The sequence below is a fragment of the Bubalus kerabau genome, unplaced genomic scaffold, assembly GCF_029407905.1.
Source record: "Bubalus kerabau isolate K-KA32 ecotype Philippines breed swamp buffalo unplaced genomic scaffold, PCC_UOA_SB_1v2 scaffold_26, whole genome shotgun sequence".
NCBI classification, from domain to species: domain Eukaryota; kingdom Metazoa; phylum Chordata; class Mammalia; order Artiodactyla; family Bovidae; genus Bubalus; species Bubalus kerabau.
Window position 1 is genome coordinate 1,583,583 of NW_026577880.1, and position 25,738 is coordinate 1,609,320.

Sequence of the window (25,738 nt, forward strand, 5' to 3'; positions counted from 1 at the left end):
GTCATCGAAATATGAGGCCCCTGTCAGCTATAGCGTCTCCAGGGAAGTCCCATGTTCCGTCTTGAAGTGTGAAACGGTACTTGGCACCCTTGATGCGACCCCCAAATTTCCCTGACACCCTGGTCTCACTCGAGGAGAACATGGAGGTTCCCAGCACCGCTTCAGCTGAGCCTCTTCTCCCCTCCTGATGGCGACAGGAGGGTCGATTCCCCTGCTTTGTCTGGAAGGGGTTCCCAGACTTCCCGGCGAACCTCAGGATGAGGCCAGTCTCACGAGGGAAGTCGAGACGTAGCCTCGTGGGTTGTGCCACATGCCAAAAGACCCCGATTTCCTGGTCCGCTATTGATAAGATCCCGATGCCCGGTCACCTCTTCGAAGGTAACCCTGTGGATGAAGGCACAACACGAAGGGGCACTGACACCCCTGTGCATCGTCCCCCAAAACCGCAGGTTCCACATACAACTCGACAGGTGGCCTGTCATCCCGTGAACAACTCGAGAGGCAAGCGGAGTTCCATTACTCCACACAAGACGAGGTCTGACTCTCCTGTCCCAACTCTGCAGGGACCCTGCTATCCAAGTCAGAAATGGAGAGGAACCCTGACGTTACTGCCTCAATCCGAGATTAGGTCCTCTTCAATTGCACCAGTCCCTGTGATGTCCCGAGAAGCCCCTCTCAACTCCACAGTATCCCTGACTTCTCAGAGGAACCCCGCTAAGCTCCCTGAGGTCATGGGCACAAGTCGAGGGAACCCAGGGTTTCCTGCCACACCCCGAGAAAGACCTCGAGAGTTCTTCTTCGAAGCGTCCTGAGGCTTGATTCCCCTACCATGACTCGAGAGCAATGAGGCGCTCCCCCACGCCACGTCCATGGAGACCTGACTTCCGTGGCACCACAGGAGTCTCCCTGAGCTCCCCGTCCTATCTCATGAGAAACCCCAACCAGGCACTGCACCTTGAGAAAACCCACGAGACGCCCCCGTCATCGCGAGATGAGGGCCTTCTTTTCCTGCATGGCCTAGAGAGCAATCCCGAGTCCTCTCTCCAAACTCCACAGGAGGCTTAACTCCATTTAGGCCACTCTTGGGCTCCAAGGGATACCCGTCGCGACTCGAGAGGAGAGCGGAGTCCATTCATTCCCTTCGAGACGAGGCCTGACTCCCCGGGTGAGTCTGGAATGCAACCCCGAGATCCCTGTCGCCCCTGGAGAGAAAAACTCGGTCCTGGACACAAACCTAGATGAGCTCTATTTTGCCCTGCAGTGACTCGAGAGCAATCTCCAGCTCTCACTTGCAACTCGAATGGAAGATTGGACTTCCCTGGGCCAACACAAGAGGAAACCTGTATTCCCCATCGTAACTCAAGAAGCCTGCCGCAACTCGAGAAAAAACACGTGGGTCCCCCGTCAGTGCTAGATGAGGCCCTTGCCCACTACAGCATCTCAAGAGAAGTCCCAGGTTCCGTCTTGAAGTGCGAAACGGTACTTGGCACCCTTGATGCAACCAGAAAAGTTACCTGACTTTCACTCAAGGAGAGCACCGAGGTTCCCGGCACTACTTCATCTGAGCCCTTTCTCTCCTCCTGATCCCGAAAGTAGGGTCGATTCCCCTGCTTTGTTTGGAAAGGGTTCCCGGACTTTCCTGCGTGCCTCAGGATGAGGCCGGTCTCACGAGAAAATTCGAGACGTAGCCTAGTGGGTGGTGCAACATGCTGAAAGACCCCAATTTCCCGGTCCGCACTTGAGGAGAACACTATGCCCGGACACCTCTTCGAAGGCAACCCTGTGGATGAAGGCACAACAGGAAGGAGCACTGACGCCCCCGTGCATCTCCGAAAAACCCGCAGGTTCCACACACATCACGAAAATTGGTGTTATCCTTGAACAACTTGAGATGTAAGCGGAGTTCCATTCCTCCGCAGAACACGAGACCTGACACTCCTGAGCAAACTCAACAGGGACGCTGCGATCTGAGTCAGATCCGGCCTCCAGGAAGTCAGGAGCAGAACCCTGAGGTTCCTGCCTCAACTCGAGATGAGGCCCACTTCCATTGCACCAAACCCAGAGGAGTCCCGAGAGGCCTCTCCCAAATCCACAGTATCCCTGACTTCTCAGAGGCACCCTGAGACACTCCCTGAGGTCACCGGCACAAGTCAAGGGAACCCAGGGTTTCCTGCCGCAACCCTAGAAAGACATCGAGAGTTCTTTTTCAACCCGTCATGAGGCCCGATTCCCCTACCCTGACTTGAGAGCAATTACGCACTCCCCCTTGCCCCGCCCATGGAGACCTGACTTCCCTGTTGCCACACGAGAGGCTACCTGAACTCCCCGTCGTACCTCGTGAGAAACCCCACACTGGCGCCGCAGCTCAAGAAAACCCACGAGACGCCCCCGTCATCTCGAGATGTGGGCCTTCTTTTCCTGCATGGCCTGGAGAGCAATCCCGAGTCCTCTCTCCAAACTGAAGAGGAGGGTTGACTCCCTTTAGACCACTCAGTGGGCTCCAAGAGATACGCGTCGCAACTCGAGAGGATAGCCGAGTCCTTTGCTTCCCCTCGAGACGAGGCCTAACTCCCCGGGTGAGTCTGTAATGCAAACCCGAGATCCCTGTCGCCCTTGGAGAGGATCATTGGGTCCTGAACACAAGGCTAGATGAGGTCGCTTTTGCCCTGCAGTAACTCGAGAGCACTCCCCAGCTTTCCCTCACAACCCGAATGGAAGATTGGACCTCCCTGGGCCAACACAAGAGGAAGCCTGAATTCCCAGTAGTAATTCGAGAATTCCGCCTCAACTTGAGAAAAACCACGTGGTTCCCCCGTCATTGCAAGATGAGGCCCTTGCCCGCTCCAGCGTCTCAAGAGTAGTCCCACGTTCTGTCTTCAAGTGCGAAATGATATTTGGCACCCTTAATGCTACCCCAAAAGTTCCCCGACATACGGGTCGCACTAGAGGGGAACACCGAGGTTCCTGGCACCACTTCATCTGAGCCCCTTCTCCCCTCCTGATCGCGAAAGGAGGGTCAATTCCCCTGCTTTGTCCTCAAGGGGTTCCCGACCTTCTCCACGCACCTCAGATGAGGCTGTCTCACGAGGAAATTCGAGACGTAGCCTCGATGGTGGTGCCACATGCCGAAAGACCGCGATTTCCCGATCCGCTCTTGATAAGAACGCGATGCCCAGACACCTATTCGAAGATAGTGTGGATGAAGGCACAACACGAAGGGGCACTGACACCCCCGTGCATCGTCCGGAAAAGACCGCAGGTTACTCATACAGCTCAACAAGTGCCTGTCACCCAGTGAACAACTCGAGAGGCAAGCGGAGGTCCATTCCTGCACACAAGACAAGGCCTGACTCACCTCTCCCAACTATGCAGGGGGCTGCGATCGGAATCAGAAATGGAGAGGAACCCTGAGGTTCCTGCCTCCCCTCGAGATGAGGCCCCCTTCCATTTCACCAAACCCAGTGGAGTCCCGAGAGGTCTTTCCCAACTCCACAGAATCCCTGACTTCTCAGAGGCACCCGGAGAATCTCCCTGAGGTCACCGGCACAAGTCGAGGGAACCCACGTATTCTTGCCAAGACCCGAGAGAGATCTTGAGAGTCCTTCAACGCGTCTAGAGGCCTGATTCCCCTACCATGACTCGAGAGCAATGACGCGCTCCCCCTCGCCACACGCATCGAGACCTAACTTCCCTGGCGCCACACAAGAGGCTCCCTGAGCTCCCCGTCGTACCTCCTGAGAAACCAACACAGGCGCTGCAGCTCGGTAAAACCACCGAGACCCGCCCCCCCCCCCGTCATCGTGAGATGAGGGCCTTCTTTTCCTGCATGTCCTGGAGTGCAATCCCGAGTCCTCTCTCCAAACTCCAGAGGAGGCTTGACTCCCTTTAGTCCACTCAGTGGGCTCCAAGAAATACCCGTCGCGACTCGAGAAGAGAGAGAAGTCCTTTGTTTCCCCTCGAGAGGACGCCTGACTCCTGGGTGAGTCTAGAATGCAACCCCAAGATCCCAGTCATCCCTTGAGAGGAACATTAGGTCCTAGACACAAGCCTGGATGAGGTTTCTTTTGCCCTGCAGTGACTCGAGCGCAACCCCCAGCTCTCCCTCGCAACTCGAATGGAAGATTGGGCTTCCCTGGGCCAACACAAGAGGAAGCCAGAAATCCCCTTCGTAACTCGAGAATCCTGCCACAACTCGAGAAAAACCACGTGTTTCCAACATCATCCCAAGATGAGGCCCTTGCTGCTATGGCGTCTCAAGAAAAGAACCACGTTCCGTCTTGAAGTGCGAAACGGTACTTTGCACCCTTGATGCGACACCAAATGTTCCCGGACACGCCGGTCTCACTCGACAGGAACACCGAGGTTCCCGCACCACTTCATCTGAGCACCTTCTCCCCTCCTGTTCGAGACAGGAGGGTCTATTCCCCTGCTTTGTTTGGAAGGGGTTCCCCACATTCCCGGCGCACCTCAGGATGAGGCCAGTCTCACGAGGAAATTCGAGACGTAGCGTCGTGGGTGGTGTCACATGCCGAAATACCCCGATTTCCCGGCCCACTCTTGAGAAGAACCCGATGCCCAGACACCTCTTCGAAGGCAACCCTGTGGACGAAGGCACAAAACGAAGGGTCACTGACACTCCCGTGCATCATTTGGTAAAAGCCGCAGGTTCCACACACAGCTCGACAAGAGGCCTGTCATCCCATGAACAACTCGAGAGGCAAGCAGAGTTCCATTCCTCCACTCAAGACGAGGCCTGACTCTCCGGTCCCAACTCTGAAGGGACCCTGCGATCGGAGTCCGAAATGGAGAGGAACCCTGAGGTTCCTGACTCCACTCGAGATGAGGCCCTCTTCCATTACACCAAAAACAGTGGAGGCCCGAGAGGCCCCTCCCAAATCCACAGTATCGCGACTTCTCAGAGGCACCCTTAGAAGCTCCCTGAGGTCACTGGCACAAGTCGAGGGAACACAGGGTTTCCTGACGCAACCCGAGAAAGACCTCGAAAATCCTCCTTCAACGCATCTTGAATCCCGATTCCCCTACCATGACTCGAGAGCAATGACGCATTCCCCCTCGCCACTCGCATGGAGACTTGACTTCCCTGGCGCCACACGAGAGGCTCCCTGAGCTCCCCGTCATACCTCGTGAGAAATCCCACACTGGCTCCCCAGCTCGAGAAAACCCACGAGACGCCTCCGTCATCGCGAGATGAAGGCCTTCTTTTCCTGCATGGCCTGGAGAGCAATCTCGAGGCCTCTCTTCAAACTCCACAGGAGGCCTGACTCCCTTTAGGCCACTCTGTGGGCTCCAAGAGATACCCGTTGGGACTCGAGAGGAGAGCGGAATTCTTTGCTTCCCCTATATACCAGGCCTGACTCCTCAGGTGAGTCTGGAATGCAACCCCGAGATCCCTGTCGCCCCTGGAGAGGAACATTAGGTCCTAGACACAAGCATAGATGAGGTCTCATTTGCCCTGAAGTGACTCGAGAGCAATCCCCTGCTCTCCCTCGCACCTCGAATGGAAGAATGGACTTCCCTGGGACAACACAAGAGGAAACCTGAATTCCCCGTCGTAATTCGAAAATCCCGCTGCAACTCGAGGAAAACCACGTGGTTCCCCCGTCATCGCAAGATGAGGCCCTTGCCAGCTACAGCGTCTCAGTAGAAGCCCTACGTTCCATCTTGAAGTTTAAAACGATAATTGGCAACCTTGATGTTAGCACAAAAGTTCCCCGACACCCTGGTCTCACTCGAGGGGAACACCAAGGTTCGGCGCACCGCTTGTTCTGAGCCCCTTATCCCCTCCTGATCGCGACGGGAGGGTCGATTACCCTGCTTTGTCTGGAAGGGGTTCCGGACCTTCCCGGCGCACCTCAGGATGAGGCCGGTCTCACGAGGAAATTCGAGACGTAGCCTTGTGGTTGGTGCCACACGCCGAAAGACCCCGATTTCCCTGTCTGCTCTTGATAAGAACCCAATGCTAGGACACCTCTTCGAAGGCAATCCTGTGGACGAAGGCACAAAACGAAGGGGTCTGACACCCTCCTGCATCGTTGGAAAAGCCCGCAAGTTCCACATACAGATCGACAAATGGCCTGTCACCCCGTGAACAACTCGAGAGGCAAGAGGAGTTAAATTCCTCCACACAAGACGAGGCCTGACTCTCCTGTCCCAACTCTGCATGGACACTGAGATCCGATTCAGAAATGGAGAGGAACCATGAGGTTCCTGCCTCAACTCGAGATAAGGCCCTCTTCTACTGCACCAAACCCAGTGGAGTTCGGAGAGGCCCCTCCCAACTGCACAGTATCCCTGACTTCTCAGAGGCACCCTGAAAAGCTCCCTGAGGTCACGGGCATAAGTCGACGGAACCCAGGGTTTCCTGCCGTAACCTGAGAAAAACCTCGAGAGTCCTTCTTCACGCGTCTTGAGGCCCGATTCCCCTACCATGACTGGAGAAAAATGACGCGCTCCCCCTCGCCACGCGCATGAAGATCTGACTTCCCCGGCACCACATGAGAGGCTCCCTGAGCTCCCCATCGTACCTCGTGAGAAACCCCACACTGGCGCCGCAGCTCGAGGAAACCCTCGAGACGCCCCTGTCATGGTGAAATGAGGGCCTTCTTTCCTGCATGACCTGAAGAGCAATCCCGAATCCTCTCTCCAAACTCCAAAGGAGGCTTGACTCCCTTTAGGTCACTCAGTGGGCTCCAAGAGATACCCGTCGATACTCAGGAGGAGAGCGGTGTCCTTTGCTTCCCCTCGAGATGAGGCCTGACTACGAGGGTGAGTCTGGAATGCAACCCTGGATCCCTGTCGCCCCTGGAGAGGAACCTTAGGTCCTGGACAAAAGCCTAGATGAGGTCTCTTTGGCCCTGCAGTGACTCAAGCGCAACCCCTAGCTTTCCCTTGCAACTCGAATGGAAGATTGGCCTTTCTGAGCCAACACAAGAGGAAGCCTGAATTTCCAGTTGTAATTTGAGAAACCCGCCGCAACTCGAGAAAAATCACGTGGTTCCCCGTATTGCAAGATGAGGCCCTTGCCCCCTACAGCGTCTCAAGAGAAGTCTCACATTCCGTCTTGAAGTGCAAAACAGTACTTGGCACCCTTGATGCGACCCCAAAAGTTCCCCTATATACCGATCTCACTAGAGGGGACACTGAAGTTTCCGGCACCACTTCATCTGAGGCCTTTCTCCTCTCCTGATCGCGATAGGAGGGTCGATTCCACTGCTTTGTCTCGAAGGGATTCCCAACCTTCCCGGCACACCTCAGGATGAGGCCGGTCTCACGAGGAAATTCGAGAGGTAGCCTCGAGGGCCATACTACATGCCGAAAGACCCCGATTCCATGGTCCACTTTTGATCAAAACCAGACTCCTGGACACCTCTTCGAAGGCAAGCCTGTGGATGAAGGCACAACACGTAGGGGCACTGACACCCCGTGCATCTTCCGGAAAAACCCGCAGGTTCCTCACACAGCTCCACAAGTGGTCTGTCACCTCGTGAACAACTCGAGAAGCAAGCGGAGTTCCATTCCTCCACACAAGACGATGCCTGACTCTCCTGTCACAACTCTAGGGACCTAGCGCACCGAATCAGAAATGGAGAGGAAGCCTGAGGTTCCTGCCTCCACTCCAGATGAGGCCCTTTTCCATTGCCACAAAACCAGTGGAGTCCCGAGAGGCCCGTCCCAAATCCACAGTATGCCTGACTTCTCAGAGGCACCCTGAGAAGCTCCCTAAGGTCACCGGCAGAAGTCGACGGAACCCAGGGTTTCCTGCCGCAACCCGAGAAAGACCTTGAGAGTCCTGCTTTAACGTGTCTTGAGGCCCGATTCCCATATCATATCTCGAGAGCAATGACGCGCTCCCCCTTGCCATGCGCATGGAGACCTGAATTCCCTGGTGCCACACGAAAGGCTCCCTGAGCTTCCCGTCGCTCCTCCTCAGAAACCGCACACTGGCACCGCAGCTCGAGAAAACCAACAAGACGCCCCTGTCATCGCGAGATGAGGGTCTTCTTTTCCTGCATGGCCTGGAGAGCAATCCTGAGTCCTCTCTCCAAACTCCACAGGGGGCTTGACTCCCTTTAGGCCACTCAGTGGGCTCCAAGAGACACCTGTGGTGACTCAAGAGGAGAGCGGGGTCCTTTGCTTCCCCTCGAGTCGAGCTCTGACTCCCAGGATGCGTCTGGAATGCAACCCCGAGATCGCTGTCGGCCCTGGAGAGGAATATTAGGTCCTGGACACAAGCCTAGATGAGGTCTCTTTTGCCCTGCAGTGACTCAAGAGCAAACCCCAGCTCTTCCTCGAAACTCGAATGGAAGATTGGACTTCCCTGGGCCAACACAAGAGGAAGCCTGAATTCCCCGTCGTAACTCGAGAATCCCGCCGCACCTTGAGAAAAACCACGTGATTCCCCCGTCATCCCAAGATGAGGCCCTTGCCCTCTACAGCGTGTCAAGAGAAGCCCCAAGTCCGTATTGAAGTGCAAAACGGTACTTGGCACCCTTGAAGCGACCCCAAAAGTTTCCCGACACACCGGTCCCACTCGAGGGGAACACCGAGGTTCCCGGCACGACTTCAACTGAGCCCTTTCACTCCTCCTGATCGCGACAAGATGGTCGCTTCCCCTGCTTTGTCTGGAAGGGGTTCCCGATCTTCATGGCGCACCTCAGGATGACACCAGTCTAACGAAGAAATTCGAGACGTAGCCTCATAGATGGTGCCACGTTCTGAAAGACCCCGATTTCATGCTCTGCTGTTGATAAGAACCCGATGTCCGGACACCTCTTTGAAGGCAACCCTGTGGATGAAGGCACAACACGAAGGGGCACTGACCCCCTCATGCATCTTACGGAAAAAACTGAAGGTTCCACTCACAGCTCGACAAATGGTCTGTTATCCTGTGAACAACTCGAGAGGCAAGTGGAGTTCCATTCCTCCACACAAGACGAGGCCTGACTCTCCTGTCCCAACTCTTCAGGGACCCTGTGGTCGGAGTTTTAAATGGAGAGGAACCCTTAGGTTCCTGCCTCAACTCGAGATGAGAACCTTTGTCATTGCACCAAACCCAGTGGAGTTCCGAGAGCACCTCCCAAGTCCACAGTATGCCTGACTTCTCAGAGGCACCCTGAGAAGCTCCCTGAGGTCACCGGTACAAGTCGAGGGAACCCAGGGTTTCCTGCCGCAACCTGAGAAAGACCTCGAGACTCCTTCTTCAACGCGTCTTGAGTCCCGATTTCCCTACCATGACTCGAGAGCATTTATGGGGTCCTCCTCATCACACGCATAGACACCTGACTTTCCTGGCGCCACACAAGAGGCTCCCTGAGCTCCCCGTCGTACCTCGTGAGAAAACTCATACTTGCGCTCCAATTCGAGAAAACCCACAAGACGCCCCCGTCATTGCGAGCTGAGGGCCTTCTTTCCTGTATGGCCTGGAGAGCAATCCCGAGTCCTCTCTCCAACTCCACAGGAGGCTTGACTCCCTGGAGGCCACTCAGTGGGATCCAAGAGATACCTATCGCGACCCAGGAGGATATCAGAATCCTTTGCTTCCCCTCGAGCCGAGGCCTGACTCACTGGGTGAGTCTGGAATGCGTCCCCATGATCCCTATCGCCCCTGGAGAGGAACATTAGGTCCTGGACACAAGCCTAGATGAGGTCTATTTTGAACTGCTGTGACTCGAGGGCAATTCCCACCCAGCTCTCTCTGGCAACTCGAATGGAAGAATGGACTTCCCTGGGCCAACAGAAGAGGAAGCCTGAATTCCCCGTCGTAAGTCAACAATCCCATCGCAACTCGAAAAAAACCACGTGGTTTCCCCTTCATCACAAGATGAGGCCCTTGCCCGCCACAGCGTCTCAAGAGAAGTCCCACGTTTCATCTTGAAGTTTGAAACAGTATTTGGCAAGCTTCGTGAGACCCCAAAAGTTCCCTGACATACCGGTCTCACTCAAGGGGAACACCGAGGTTCCCGGCACCACTTCATCTGAGCCCCTTCTCCCCTCCTGATCGCGACAGTAGGGTCGATTAACCTGCTTTGTCTGGAAGGCTTTCCCGACCTTCCAGGGGCACCTCAGCATGAGGCCCGTCTCACGAGGAAATTCGAGACGTAGCCTCGTGTGCGGTGCCGCATTCCAAAAGACCCCGATTTCCTGGTCCGCTCTTGATAAGAACCCGATGCCCGCACACCACTTCGAAGGCAACCCTGTGGATGAAAGCACATCACGAAGGGGCACTGACACCCCCGTGCATTGTCTGGAAAAAACCGCAGGTTCCACACACAGCTCGACAAGTGGCCTGTCACTCCTTGAACAACTCGAGAGGCAAGCGGAGTTCCATTCCTCCACACAAGACGAGGCCTGACTCTCCTGTCCCAACTCTGCAGGGACCCTGCAATCTGAGTCAGAAATGGAGAGGAACCCTAAGGTTCCTTCCTGATCTCGAGATTAGGCCCTCTTCCATTGCAGCAAACCCAGTGGAGTCCCGAGAGGCCTCTCCCAGCTCCATAGTATCCCTGACTTCTCAGAGGCACCCTGAGAAGCTACCTGAGGTCACAGGCACAAGTCGAGGGAACCCAGGGTTTCCTGCCGCAACCCGAGAAAGACCTCGAGCGTCCTTTTTCATTGCGTTGAGCCCTGATTCCACTACCATGACTCGAGAGCAATGACGTGCGCCCCCTCGCCACTCGTATGGAGACTTGACTTCCCTGACACCACACGAGAGGCTCCCTGAGCTCCCGGTCGTACCTTGTGAGAAACCCCACACTGGCACCGCAGCTCCAGAAAAACCACGAGACTCCCCCGACATCGCGAGATGAGGGCCTTCTTTTCCTGCATGGCCTGGAGAGCAATCCCGCGTGCTCTCTCCAAACTCCACAAGAGAGGAGCCAAGATTGCTGAGGAGTAGGACGGGGAGAACTCTTTCCCCCCCAAACAATTTCATCAAAAGAGCATTTAAACGTCGAGTAAATTCCACAATACAACTTATGAATGCTGCCAGAGGACATCAGGCACCCAGAAAAGAACCCAACTCTTGGAAAGTAGGTAGGAAAAAGTATAAAAGACAAAAAAAGAGACAAAAGAGGGAGGGAGGGATTTCCGTCCCGGGAAGATAGTCTTAAAAAGAGAAAAGTTTCCAAACACCAGGAAAGTTTTTCACTGCCAAATCTTTGCCAAGCTTTGGAAGCACAAAGGGCAACATAAGGGGGATAAAAATAAATAAACAATTAAAACTCGCAGATTGCAAGCCCTACGGTAACTCCCCCAGCCGCGAAGCAGTGCAGACGCCTGCTCACACCATTAGCAAGCAGGGGCTGGGCAGGGAGGCGCAGCGTGGGCTTCATCGCTTAGAGTAAGAATCTGGCCTGAATACCCTGAGCGCTATCTGAACGAAATAACTTGGGCTAGCAAACCAGACTCTGGGATATCTACCACGCAAAAGCCAGCCCTAACCTAAGACACCGCCAGGCCCGCGCACGGAACAAAGGACTGAACAGAGATAGCCGGCTGCAGACCTTCCCCCTCCGGTGACAGGCAGCCAGAGCCGGAAGGGGGCAATCGCAGCCCCAGAGAGACATTATCTATAACACTGTAAGCAGGCTTCTTTGCTAACTAAAACTTCTTGGGGATCTGGACGGTCAACATCTGCCTGAGAAGGTGCGCCTGTTTTACACCCAGATAACCGAGTGGCGGGGAGGCGATAAGTCACAACATTGGCACTCGCCAAACACCTCATCACCTGAGCTGCTCGGACCTGGGAAGAGCACAAAACGCAGGCCCAACCGAGTCTGTGCCTCTGAGGACTACCCGAGTGCCTGAACCTGAGCGGCTTGGACCTGGGAGGTGCATGCAGCCCAGGGCCAGCCTCGGATTGTTCCCGGTGGAACAACCTAGAGCCCGAGCAGTGTGGGCAGGGAGGCTACACGCGCCGTGAGCGGGGGCAGACCCAGTGTGGCTGAGGCACTGCGAGCGCACGCCAGTGTTGTTTGTTTGCAGCATCACTCCCTCCCTCCCTCCCCACAGCGCAACTGAACAAGTGAGCCTAAAAAAAAAAAGTGTCCTGCACCGTCCCCTTTGTGTCAGGGCGTAAACCAGACACTGAAGAGACCAGCAAACAAAAGAAGCTATAACAGAGGGAAACGCCTTGGAAGCTACAGGCAATAGATTAAAACCCTGTGGTTACTAGGACTACATAGGAAGGCGCCTATAGATCTTGAGAAATATAAGTCGGACCAAGGAACTAGCCAAAAATGAACCGAACCCACGATACTCACAACAAAACCAGAGAAAGTCCTAGATATATTTTTATGATCATTCTTACTTTTTTTTAATTTTTTTAATTTTAAGTTCTCTATTGTTCATTTAATTTTCACTTTTATAACCTATTACTTTGCAAAAAAAAAAGACCCTATTTTTTTCTTCTTCAGCAAACTTCATATATATATATATATATATATATAATAATTTTTTGACCTTGTTTTTTTGTTTTGTTTTTTTTTTCTTCTTTTGTTTAACATTGTATTTTTGAAATTCCAAACTGTACTCTAGATTTTTAATTTATGCTTTTTGATATTTGATATCAATTTTGTACCTGTAGTTTCTTTATAATTTTTGCGACATTGCTTGTTTTTGTTTGTTTGTTTTCTCTTTAGTTTTCTTCTTCCTTTTTTTTAACATTGTATTTTTGAAATTCCAAACTCTACTCTAGATTTTTAATTTTTGCTTTTTGGTATTAGTTATCAATTTTGTACCTGTATTTTCTTGATAATTTTTGCGACCTTGTTTGTTTTTCTTTGTTCGTTTTTTCTCTCTTTCTTTTCCTTCTTCTTTTCTTTAACATCGTATTTTTGAAATTCCAAACTCTACTCTAGATTTTTAATTTTTGCTTTTATGTATTTGTTACCAATTTTGTACCTTTAAGAACCCAATCTTCAGTACCCATTTTTCACTAGGGAGCGAGATTACTGGCTTGACTGCTCTCTCTCCCTTTGGACTCTCCTTTTTCTCCACCAGGTCGCCTGTGTCTCCTCCCTAACCCCTCTCTACTCTACACAACTCTGTGAATTTCTGTGTATTCCAGACGGTGGAGAACACTTAGGGAACTGATTACTGGCTGGATCTGTCTCCCTCCTTTTCATTCCCCCCTTTTATCCTTCTGGCCACCTCTGTCTCCTTCCTCCTCCTTCTCATCTCTGTATAACTCTGTGAACATCTCTGAGCGGTCCAGTTGTGGAGTGCACATAAGGAAGTGACTACTGGCCAGCCCACTCTCTCCACTATTGATTCCACCTGATCTCATTTGGGTCACCTCTAACTACCTCCTCCCACTTCTCTTCTCCATGTAACGCTGTGAACCTTTCTGAGTGGCCCTCACAGTAGAGAAACTTTTCTTCTTTAACGTAGATGTTTTATCAATGGTGCTGTATAGAAGGAGAAGTTTTGAAACTACTGTAAAAGTAAGACAGATAACTGGAAGCAGGAGGCTTAAGTCCAAACCCTGACTCCAGGGAACTCCTGACTCCAAGGAACATTAATTGACAGGAGCTCATCAAATGCCTCCATACCGACACTGAAATCAAGCACCACACAAGGGCCAACAAGTTCCAGGGCAAGACATACCAAGCCAATTCTCCAGCAACAAAGGAACGCAGCCCTGAGCTTCAAGATACAGGCTGCCCAAAGTCACCCCAAAACCACAAACATCTCATAACTCATTACTGGACACTTCATTGCACTCCAGAGAGAAGAAATACAGCTCCACCCACCAGAACACGGACACAAGCTTCCCTAACCAGGAAACCTTGACAAGACACCTGTACAAACCCACACACAGCGAGGAAATGCCACAGTAAAGAACTCCACAAACTGCCAGAATACAGAAAGGACACCCCAAACTCAGCAATTTAAACAAGATGAGACAGAGGAATACCCAGCAGATAAAGGAACAGGATAAATGCCCACCAAACCAAACAAAAGAGGAAGAGATAGGGAATCTACCTGATAAAGAATTCCGAGTAAGGATAGTGAAATGGATCTAAAATCTTGAAATTAAAATGGAATCACAGATAAATAGCCTGGAGACAAGGATTGAGAAGATGCAAGAAAGGTTTAACAAGGACCTAGAAGAAATAAAAAAAGAGTCAATATATAATGAATAATGCAATAAATGAAATTAAAAACACTCTGGAGGCAACAAATAGTAGAATAACAGAGGCAGAAGATAGGATTAGTGAATTCGAAGATAGAATGGTAGAAATAAATGAATCAGAGAGGATACATGAAAAACGAATTAAAAGAAATGAGCACAATCTCAGAGACCTCCAGGACAATATTAAACGCTACAACATTCGAATCATAGGGGTCCCAGAAGAAGAAGACAAAAAGAAAGACCGTGAGAAAATACTTGAGGAGATAATAGTTGAAAACTTCCCTAAAATGGGGAAGGAAATACTCACTCAAGTCCAAGAAACCCAGAGAGTCCCAAACAGGATAAAGCCAAGGCGAAACTCCCCAAGACACATATTAATCACATTAACAAAAATCAAACACAAAGAACAAATATGAAAAGCAGCAAGGGAAAAACAACAAATAACACACAAGGGAATTGCCATAAGGATAACAGCTGATCTTTCAATAGAAACTCTTCAAGCAAGGAGGGAATGGCAAGACATACTTAAAATGATGAAAGAAAATAACCTACAGCCCAGATTATTGTACCCAGCAAGGATCTCATTCAAGTATGAAGGAGAAATCAAAAGCTTTTCAGACAAGCAAAAACTGAGAGAATTCTGCACCACCAAACCAGCTCTCCAACAAATACTAAACAGGAAACACAAAAACGGTGTATAAATTCAAACCCCAAACAATAAAGTAAACGGCAATGGGATCATACTTATCAGTAATTACCTTAAACGTAAATGGGTTGAATGCTCCAACCAAAAGACAAAGACTGGCTGAATGGATACAAAAACAAGACCCCTACATATGTTGTCTACAAGAGACCCACCTCAAAACAGGGGATACATACAGACTGAAAGTGAAGGGCTGGAAAAAGATTTTCCATGCAAATAGGGACCAAAAGAAAGCAGGAGTAGCGATACTCATATCAGATAAAATAGACTTTAAAACAAAGGCTGTGAAAAGAGACAAAGAAGGTCACTACATAATGATCAAAGGATCAATCCAAGAAGAAGATATAACAATTATAAATATATATGCACCCAACGCAGGAGCACCACAGTATGTAAGACAAATGCTAACAAGTATGAAAGGAGAAATTAACACTAACACAATAATAGTTGGAGATTTTAATACCCCACTCACACCTATGGATAGATCAACTAAACAGAAATTTAACAAGGAAACACAAACTTTAAATGATACAATAGACCAGTTAGACCTAATTGATATCTATAGGACATTTCATCCCAAAACAATGAATTTCAACTTTTTCTAAAGTGCACATGGAACCTTCTCCAGGATAGATCACATCCTGGGCCATAAAGCTAGCATTGGTAAATTCAAAAAAATAGAAATCATTCCAAGCATCTTTTCTGACCACAATGCAGTAAGATTAGATCTCAATTACAGGAGAAAAACTATTAAAAATTCCAACATATGGAGGCTGAACAACACGCTGCTGAATAACCAACAAATCACAGAAGAAATCAAAAAAGAAATCAAAATTTGCATAGAAACGGATGAAAATGAAAACACAACAACCCAAAACTTGTGGGACACGGTAAAAGCAGTCCTAAGGGGAAAGTTCATAGCAATACAGGCACACCTCAAGAAACAAGAAAAAAGTCAAATAAATAAACTAACTCTACACCTAAAGCAACTAGAAAAGGAAGAAATGAAGAACCCCAGGGTTAGTAGAAGGAAAGAAATCTTAAAAATTAGAGCAGAAATAAATGCAAAAGAAACAAAAGAGACCATAGCAAAAATCAACAAAACCAAAAGCTGGTTCTTTGAAACGATAAATAAAATTGACAAACCATTAGCCAGACTCATCAAGAAACAAAGGGAGAAAAATCAAATCAATAAAATTAGAAATGAAAATGGAGAGATCACAACAGAAAACACAGAAATACAAAGGATCATAAGAGACTACTATCAACAATTATATGCCAATAAAATGGACAACGTGGAAGAAATGGACAAACTCTTAGAAAAGTACAACTTTCCAAAACTGGACCAGGGAAGAAATAGAAAATCTTAACAGACCCATCACAAGCACGGAAATGGAAACTGTAACCAAAAATCTTCCAGCCAACAAAAGCCCAGGTCCAGACGGCTTCACAGCTGAATTCTACGAAAAATTTAGAGAAGAGCTAACACCTATCCTGCTCAAACTCTTCCAGAAAATTGCAGAGGAAGGTAAACTTCCAAACTCATTCTATGAGGCCACCATCAGCCTAATACCAAAACCTGACAAAGATCCCACAAAAAAAGAAAACTACAGGCCAATATCACTGATGACATAGATGCAAAAATCCTTAACAAAATTCTAGCAATCAGAATCCAACAACACATTAAAAAGATCATACACCATGACCAAGTGGGCTTTATCCCAGGGATGCAAGGATTCTTCAATATCCGCAAATCAATCAATGTAACACACCACCTTAACAAATTGAAAAATAAAAACCATATGATTTTCTCAATAGATGCAGAGAAAGCCTTTGACAAAATTCAACATCCATTTATGATAAAAACTCTCCAGAAAGCAGGAATAGAAGGAACATACCTCAACATAATAAAAGCTATATATGACAAACCCACAGCAAACATTATCCTCAATGGTGAAAAATTGAAAGCATTTCCTCTAAAGTCAGGAACTAGACAAGGGTGCCCACTTTCACCATTACTATTCAACATAGCTTTGGAAGTTTTGGCCACAGCAATCAGAGCAGAAAAAGAAACAAAAGGAATCCAAATTGGAAAAGAAGAAGTAAAACTCTCACTGTTTGCAGATGACATGATCCTCTACATAGAAAACCCTAAAGACTCCACCAGAAAATCACTAGAACTAGTCAATGACTATAGTAAAGTTGCAGGATATAAAATCAACACACAGAAATCCCTTGCATTCCTATACACTAATAATGAGAAAACAGAAAGAGAAATTAAGGAAACAATTTCATTCACCATTGCAACGGAAAGAATAAAATACTTAGGAATATACCTACCTAAAGAAACTAAAGACCTATATATAGAAAACTATAAAACACTGGTGAAAGAAATCAAAGAGGACACTAATAGGTGGAGAAATATACCATGTTCATGGATTGGAAGAATCAATATAGTGAAAATGAGTATACTACCCAAGGCAATTTATAGATTCAATGCAATCCCTATCAAGCTACCAACAGTATTCTTCACAGAGCTAGAACAAATAATTTCACAATTTGTATGGAAATACAAAAAACCTCGAATAGCCAAAGCGATCTTGAGAAAGAAGAATGGAACTGGAGGAATCAACCTACCTGATTTCAGGCTCCGCTACAAAGCCACAGTTATCAAGACAGTATGGTACTGGCACAAAGACAGAAATATAGATTAGTGGAACGAAATAGAAAGCCCAGAGATAAATCCACACACATATGGACACCTTATCTTTGACAAAGGAGGCAAAAATATACAATGGATTAAAGACAATCTCTTTAACAAGTGGTGCTGGGAAATCTGGTCAACCACTTGTAAAAGAATGAAACTAGAACACTTTCTAACACAATACACAAAAATAAACTCAAAATGGATTAAAGATCTAAACATAAGACCAGAAACTATAAAACTCCTAGAGGAGAACATAGGCAAAACACTCTCTGAAATACATCACAGCAGGATCCTCTATGACCCACCTCCCAGAATATTGGAAATAAAAACAAAAATAAACAAATGGGACCTAATTAACCTTAAAAGCTTCTGCACATCAAAGCAAACTATTAGCAAGGTGAAAAGACAGCCTTCGGAATGGGAGAAAATAATAGGAAATGAAGCAACTGACAAACAACTAATCTCAAAAATATACAAGCAACACCTACAGCTCAACTCCAGAAAAATAGATGACCCAATCAAAAAATGGGCCAAAGAACTAAATAGACATTTATCCAAAGAAGACATACAGATGGCTAACAAACACATGAAAAGATGCTCAAAATCACTCATTATCATAGAAATTCAAATCAAAACCACTATGAGGTACCATTTCACGCCAGTCAGAATGGCTGCAATCCAAAAGTCTACAAATAATAAATGCTGGAGAGGGTGTGGAGAAAAGGGAACCCTCTTACACTGTTGGTGGGAATGCAAACTAGTACAGCCACTATAGAGAACAGTGTGGAGATTCCTTAAAAAACTGGAAATAGAACTGCCTTATGATCCAGCAATCCCACTGCTGGGCATACACACTGAGGAAACCAGAAGGGAAAGAGACACGTGTACCCCAATGTTCATCGCAGCACTGTTTCTAATAGCCAGGACATGGAAGCAACCTAGATGTCCATCAGCAGATGAATGGATAAGAAAGCTGTGGTACATATACACAATGGAGTATTACTCCGCCATTAAAAAGAATAGAATGAATCAGTTCTAATGAGGTGGATGAAACTGGAGCCTATTATACAGAGTGAAGTAAGCCAGAAAGAAAAACACCAATACAGTATACTAACGCATATATATGGAACTTTGAAAGACGGTAACAATAACCCTGAGTACGAGACAGCAAAAGAGACACTGATGTATAGAAGAGTCTTATGGACTCTGTGGGAGAGGGAGAAGGTGGGAAGATTTGGGAGAATGGCATTGAAACATGTAAAATATCATGTATGAAAAGAGTTGCCAGTCCAGGTTTGATGCATGACACTGGATGCTTGGGGCTAGTGCACTGGGACGACCCAGAGGGATGCTATGGGGGGGGGGAGGAGGGAGGAGGGTTCAGGATGGGGAGCACATGTATACCTGAGGCGGATTCATTTTGATATTTGGAAAAACTAATACAATTATGTAAAGTTTAAAAATAAAATAAAATTAAAAAAAAAATCCACAGGAGGCTTGACTCCCTTTAGGCCACTCAGTGGTCTCCAAGAAATACCCGTCGGGACTCGAGAGCAGAGCAGAGTCCTTTCCTTCCTCTCGAGATGAGGTCTGACTCCTCGGGTGCGTCTAAAATGCAACCCCGAGATCTCTGTCGCCCCTGGAGAGGAACATTAGGTCCTGGACACAAGCTTAGATGAGGTCTCTTTTGCCCTGAAGTGACTTGAGAGCAATCCCTAGCTCTCTCTCGCAACTCCAATGGAAGATTGGACTTCCCTGGGCCAACACAAGAGGAAGCCTGAATTCCCCATCGTAACTCGAGAATCCCGCCGAAACTCGAGAAAAACCACATGGTTACCCTGTCATCGCAAGATGAGGCCCTTGCCCGCTACAGCGTCTAAAGAGAAGTCCCAGGTTTCTTCTTGAAGTGTTTTCACACTTCAAGTGTGAAAACTTGGCACCCTTGATGCGATTCCAAAAGTTCCCCGACACCCTGGTCTCTCTCGAGGGGAACACCGAGGTTCCCGGTACGACTTCATCTGAGCCACTTCTCCCCTCCTGACTGCGACTGGAGGGTCGACTCCCGTGCTTTGTCTGGAAGGGGTTCCCAACCTTCCCGGCGCACCTCAGGATGAGGCCGGTCTAACGAGAATATTTGAGACGTAGCTTCATGGGTGGTAACACATGCTGAAAGACCCCGATTCCCCGGTCCACTCTTGATAAGAACCTGATGCCCGGACACCTCTTGAAAGGCAACCCTGTGGAAGAAGGCACAACACGAAGGGGCACTGACACCCTCGTGCATCGTCCGGAAAAACCCGCAGATTCCAAACACAGTTCGACAAGTTGCCTGTCACCCCGTGAATAACTCGAGAGGCAAGCGGAGTTCCATTCCTCCTTACAAGACGAGGCCTGACTCTCCTGTCCCAACTCTGCAGGGACCCTGCGATCAGAGTCAGAAATGGAGACGAACCCAGAGGTTCCTGCCTCCACTCGAGATGAGGCCCTCTTCTATTGCACCAAACCCAGTGGAGTCCCGAGAGGGCCCTCCCAACTCCAGGGTATCCTTGACTTCTCAGAGGCACACTGAGAAGCTCCCTGAGGCCACCGGCACTAGTCGAGGGAACCCAGGGTTTACTGCCGTGACCCAAGAAACACCTTGAAAGTCCTTCTTTAACGGTTCTTGAGGCCCGATACACCTTCCATAACTCTAGAGCAATGACGCGCTCCCCCTCGCAATGCGCATGGAGACCTGACTTCCCAAGCGCCACATGAGAGGCTCCCTGAGCTCCCCGTAGTACCTCATGAGAAACCCCACACTGGCGCTGCAGCTCGAGAAAACCCACGAGACGCCCCGTTCATCGCGAGATGATGGCCTTCTTTTCCTGCATGGCCTGGAGAGCAATCACGAGTCCTCTCTCCAAACTCCACAGGAGGCTTGACTCCCTTTAGGCCACTCAGTGGGCTCCAAGAGATACCCGTCGCAACTCGAGAGGAGAGTGGAGTCCTTCGCTTCCCCTCGAGACAAGGACTGACTCCCCGGGTGCATCAGGAAAGCAACCCCGAGATCCCTGTCCCCCCTGGAGACGAACATTATGTCCTGGACACAAGCCTAGATAAGGTCTCTTTTGCCCTGCAGTAACTCAAGCGCAATCCCTAGCTCTCCCTCGCAACTCGAATGGAAGACTGGACTTCCCTGGGCCAACACAAGAGGAAGCCTGAATTTCCTGACCTAACTCGAGAATCCCGCCACAACTCGAGAAAAACGACGTGGTTAACCCGTCACCACAAGATGAGGCCCTTGCCAGCTACAGCGTCTCAAGAGAAGTCTCACGTTCCGTCTTGAAGTTTGAAACGGTACTTAGCACCTTTGATGTGACTCCAAAAGTTCCCCGACATCCCAGTTTTACTCGAGGGGAACATCGAGGTTCCCGGCACCACTTCATCTGAGCCCCTTCTCCCCTCCTGATCGGGACAAGAGGGTCAATTCACTTGCTTTGTCTGAAAGGGTTACCGACCTTCCTGGTGCACCTCAGGTTGAGGTCCGTCTCAAGAAGAAATTCGAGACGTAGGCTTGTGGGTGGTGCCACATGCCGAAAGACACTGATTTCCTGGTCTGCTCTTGATAAGAATCTGAAGGCTGGATACCTCTTCGAAGGCAACCCTGTGTATGAAGGCAAAAAACGAAGGGGAACTGACACCCCCATGCATCGTCTGGATAAAACAGCAGGTTCCACACACAGCTCGACAAGTGGCCTGTTATCCGGTGAACAACTCGAGAGTCCAGTGGAGTTCCATTCCTCCACACAAGACGAGGCCTGACTCTCCTGTCCTAACTCTGTAGGGACTCTGTGTTCAGAGTCAGAAATGGAGAGCAACCCTGAGGTTCCTGCTTCAAATCGAGATGAGGCCCTCTTCTGACAAGGTCCAGCCTCGGCTGGTCCAGGGTTTTCGAAGGGGAGACAGAGTAGGCGACCTATTGATTTATTTATCGAAGATATAAAGAGTAATAGAATGAGGATAGCTCAGTAGGAAAATTTAGTGGAGAAAAGAAGCTGAGTAGCTTGGTTTATGCGGAAAATCAGTATAACCCGTGACACCAGGTTAGCTCTGACCACGGAGGCCGCAGGCTCCCTCTCGAATAGCGAAAAGTGCCCCACCTTAGACACCTTCTCAAGTGGTCTTCGAAGCCCAGGCAAATAAATGGTCGCAGAGGATATCTGCGCTCCAGATGGACACTCATCTGAAAATTGAGGGGAAGAATGACATTAGGAGACTAAGCGTTGGCAATCAAGGCCCGTAGCTTTATTTTCAACAGGGGTTTTTATACCCTAAGTTACACATGGAGGATAATGGGGATGCAAAGACAGCAGCCTTTGATCCTTATCAAAAACCAGAGTTTCTCTCCTGCAAATGTATCGTATACAAATGGTTTAGGTGATTTACATCATCTTCTAGCCAGAAGACCTATTAACATTTTATGACTCTTGACAAAGACTTATCAACCGTAAGACTTATTTTCTCTAAGAGTAATTATTTTAAGATTTGGCTCCATCTTTCGAAGATAAAATTGCATTCCTATAGGGCAGATGTGTAATGGGCTTACAACAAAGGAAATAATTTATTACCTTAAGGGTCTAAAGTTAGTAACACCAAGGCCACTACTTATTTCTTCTACATACCAACTATATTAATTAATACACATTCAAGGATACAATTCAGGGGATGTGGAAACTTGGCAACAAGCATTGGTTCATCAATGAAATCTTTTACTAGTTTTATTCTGACAGTTTCTAACTCTCTGAGAGGCTCTAAGCTATTTGAATATCTTAAGCTTCCCGTGCCTCTCGAGGCTCGGAGACTGTAAACAATTGTATGCATTGCTGTAGGAGACCGGGTAAACTTGTCAGGCGAGTTAGAGAGCCATCTGACGTGTTTGGATTTAAACACTCCTAATTGCCCAGGAACTTTATTAATTGGAGCTGTAAGTTAGCTCTTTGACAGAGAGAGTGAGATGGTGGTGGGGGACAGCCCCCAGGAAAGTCAGAGGGGAGAGCACAAAGCAATAAAGTAGGCAGACTCTGGTTTTGGGGGGTAGATGCTCAAGAATATCCGGGAGGACTCCCGAGGCTCGATCCCGCCTTTGTGTATGCCCAGCCTCCTTCCTCATGACCTTTGTCACGAGTGGAATGTCTCTCGCCGGCTCCCGGCATCTCCCCGTTTTTTATTTCTTAAAACAGCCAGATGTAGCTCAGTCGCGAGCCTCTGGATACTCTGCCGAAGAATCCTGACAATACAAGGAAGAATGATTATGAGAAGCAGAATTAAAGCAGCCACCGCAGCATAGCTAAAGACATTAGACAGAATATTCTTTCCTGAGATGTAGTTAGGGAAAGTATGGAAGAAATCATTTGCTGTTCCAGCAGCAGTAAAATCTAATCGGGAGTGCTCCATGGTTGCTATTTGATAGTGAAGTTTCCCTACGTCTCAACCAATGTCAGAGCTGTTCCAGATACCTGAAATATGGTTTTTAATCTTTTCCCATTCAAAATCTGTCTCATTTATTTTCAGGGGTGTTCCACATATCCACCGATAGTCAGCATGACAAGACAATGCCATTTTCACCTTTAAAGCCTGCAATTCAGTCCCAATATGTATTACTGTTTCCTCTAGGGCGTCTACCCTCATTTCTAATTTTCTCTCTATAGCTTCCTGTGTTGCCAATGTTAAAGAAACATTTTTGGACATAGAATAACATATTGAGCAGTATGTACTTGTTGAGTCAATGATATTGCTGCCACAGTAACAGAAGTGATTGCACTTATCAAAGCTGCTGTTCCCAAGATAAGTAAGCCCACAAACCGTCGTGTTTGCATTAAATCCTGTAGTTGTTGTAATACAGCAAGACCATAATTCAATAAGTGGTTACATCATAAGATAAGGTGGATGTTGTAGCATTACAAAGGAGCAAACATTATATTGAGGGTTTAAACAAGATGAACCAGGGAGCAGCTGTAGGCGTCAGCCCGGGGGAGCAGTGTCCCCAGCATCAGGAGGCAGAACGCGAGCGGCAGGCTGTGGGCCAAGGCGCCTATGGTGGGCGGAGGGGCAGGGTTCGTGGTTTAGGGCTAGCCGCCACCGCTTGGGCTCAGGGCGGTCCCCTCTCGCCGGTGGGGCCACGCTGGTCTGGACAGCACTCCGCGGGCGCGCTTTCCTCTCTGGCCCTCACTCGCTGCACAGACTTCTTTGCTCTAGGTCACGGGGTGCAGAGAGGTGGGTGCGAGGCGCTGCTGGTGGCGCGGAGGCGAGAGCTGGCTGGGGGAGGGGGAGCGAGCGAGTGCGCGCGCCGCGAACCTGGTCTTTGGGGAATGTGACATGACGAATTTGTCTGAGATCCAAACCGGAGAATCTGCATTCTGTAGAAATATACAAGCATACCCTCTCCCACAAGTTAGCAACACATCTGGCCTTTTTCACTCTCCCGTAAGGAGGCCTTTTTACTTGACCAGGGGCCGAGTCGTAGCCTGTAATTCAGGCATCTAGTGTCTCATCATTGTAGTCTGCCCCTGTGTGTTTACGTTTAAGTGATTAATTACAATTGGAACATAACTTCACTATTTGTCTAGCTGTTTCCCTATGGATATGTTAATTTAGGTCTAATGTTTAGTTTAGGTCTCTGTATAAATTTAAGTAATAAATGTATAACCTCCTTATCTCATTTTGGTATACAGGTATACAGATAGACCTAAATGCAAAATGCATTTATATATGTATTTATATATGGCAACAAGTATAAAGTTATTGACATATAATATATATAAATCAATATACTTGAATTAATCTTTATAATTAATATATTAATTAATATATATTACAACAATACAACACATACACAGCTAATACCAACCAACACAAACCAATATACTGTAATAATACATGTCACACATTTATAATTATACAGTATATAGAACATATATCATCACAGCACATCAATCCATACCAATTAATATCAGCCACACACACATTATATTACTGCCATATATATTTAATTATACAGTATATATATGTGTGTGTGTATATAGTATACATATTAATTTAAATACAAATTAATTAAGTATAGATCTATAAATAGAATTAGGTATACCTTTATTATATTTTATTTATACCCATACCTAATTAGGCAAACTGTAATTAGGCAAATACATTTATATTATGTATTTATAACAATATATAAAGTATTGTTAAATGTACCACCTGTACAGCATCTCCACCCCACATACCACTTTCTCTAATCCCACCAACTCATTTTCAGTATTATGTGTTGGCCAGGAGCTGGGCCAGTCTTTCCCAGCAATGTTAAGAGACGTCTGTTCCTGTGTCTAATAGCCCTGGCGTTTTATTCTCTTGAATTAAAAGATCTTTTAAAGGCCTTGGAACTGTAATTTCCTGCACCCAAAAGGCTAGATCACTAGATCCAAATGTTTTGTGGCTCTTAGATTGAGAAGTCAAGTTTTTCCTTGTCTGATAGTAAGGTAAAAGTAAAAGCTGTGTTACTCTTTGACCTTTATTAATTTGTACAGTTTTGATAGGCAGTGAGATCAAGACTTTAATTTCTCAATATCATCAGAATCTACTACACCATGCACCAGCGAAATTTCTTTTCTTTCTTTCTTTTTTATTTAATTTTTTTTTAAAAAGAAAGCAAGCTGCGCCCCAGGACAAACCTTACAATGTCCTCAGATAGGGGGCCAGCCACTCCGGTTGGAATTGGAGTAAGCGGCACATCAGGGGTTAATATTGTTATTAAATCTCCTTGCCTTTTCGCTTTTCTCCTAGCCTGGGTGAGACCCCCCTGAGGGAGTTTTCTCCAAGGAGCACGCTCTGCATATTGTGTACTAAAAGCTCCTTTGTTTAAAAAACTTTTTATCTTCCTCAGTCTTAGGCAACACTTTGGGAGGCTTTGGGGGCAAAGTGGGGAACTCCTGGGTCCTGGGAGGCACAATCGAAGGCGGTGGCAGTCGCCTTAAATCAGAAAGTGGTGGATAAGTTTTTTAAAGGTTTGCGCAGAGGGGGAGGGAGCTCGCCAGGGCTCTCGGCCGCAGCGTCCTGTAAGCCCTCTCCTTCCTCGGGAGGTAGACCACTTTCTCCCTCCTTTTTTTTTTTTTTCAATAGCAGAAAATATGATCTGTGCAGT